Genomic DNA, 1224 nt, shown 5'->3' with positions numbered 1-1224 from the left:
TGGAATCATATAAATACATTTATTTAGTTATTTCACAATAATATATTGGACTTTTTTAAATTTTAAAGCACTGATAATGGGGGAGGGAAATAGCATAGGACGAATAGAAATACAGTCGACCCGTCTATAACACTGTTGATTATTCCGTTTTATATGAATTCCATGTTGTACGAGTCACTTATATTTTACAAATACGTGTGCTGGGCCGTGAACGGCTCACGTATTTGTAAAATCAAGTGACTCGTACAACATGGAATTCATATAAAACGGAATTATCAACAGTGTTATAGGAGGATCGACTGTAGACATTTTGATTGTGTTTCTGGTAATCTCATAAATCCAAAATCATTACAATGCAAAAAGAAATCAATATTAATAAAAAAATCCAGCAACGAGTTGGGTAGCTTTCCCTGATGTTATGAGATTTTATTTAGAAAATAACTTNAATAAAATAATAATTTTATTCTATATTTGTATGTTTGTGTCGTGTGTACTATGGCAATTACTTCCAAAAAGTTATCTATTCTAATACATATAAATGACACGGTAGCACGCCATTCGAGATTAAAAAAGACATCATGATAATTGGGAACTTCCATACTCCGTGTTTTATTCCTGTATTGATTTTATAATGATTGTTAGGCAAATATTCCATTATAGAACAGTTGAAGTCAATCAGACAGTTGTGTTCTGTCTGATTTTAGATAAATTAATATAGAGAAGAAATGATTTTCTGCACTCTTTAAAGGTGTACAATTATTTCGATAGAAGAGGGACGTTATAGAAGTAGATGAGCTATCCTCTGTAACATCCATCTTCCTCTATTTAACATATCTCTCCCTCTATAACGTCCATGTTATTAGAGGGAGAGGAAAGTTATAGAGGGAGAGAGGGATGCTGAATAGAAGGTGAGGGATATTAACTAGAGCGAAGGAATGTTAAATAGAGGGAGAGTTGTTAAACAGAAGGAGAGAAAAGTTATAGAGGGAAAAGGATAAGGGATATTAAACAGAAGGGAAGGGATATTAACTAGAGGGAGAGTGGTTATCTTTTTAAAAACTTATTTTCTGTTTAAGAACGAGTATTAAAGATAAATCAAACCGACTTGTCTAGGCGTAAATTTTAATAAAATTGAAATTGTTAACTCAAGTCCAATATAAGAATTTTTTAATTTATTTTACAGATGTGATGGCTAAAGACAGAAAAAAATCATTCTGCTTGGAA

Source organism: Centruroides sculpturatus, unplaced genomic scaffold, assembly GCF_000671375.1.
Source record: "Centruroides sculpturatus isolate CEXI.00-Female unplaced genomic scaffold, Cexi_2.0 scaffold674, whole genome shotgun sequence".
NCBI classification, from domain to species: domain Eukaryota; kingdom Metazoa; phylum Arthropoda; class Arachnida; order Scorpiones; family Buthidae; genus Centruroides; species Centruroides sculpturatus.
The sequence above is the reverse complement of the archived record's forward strand: the minus strand, read 5'-3'. Positions refer to the sequence as shown.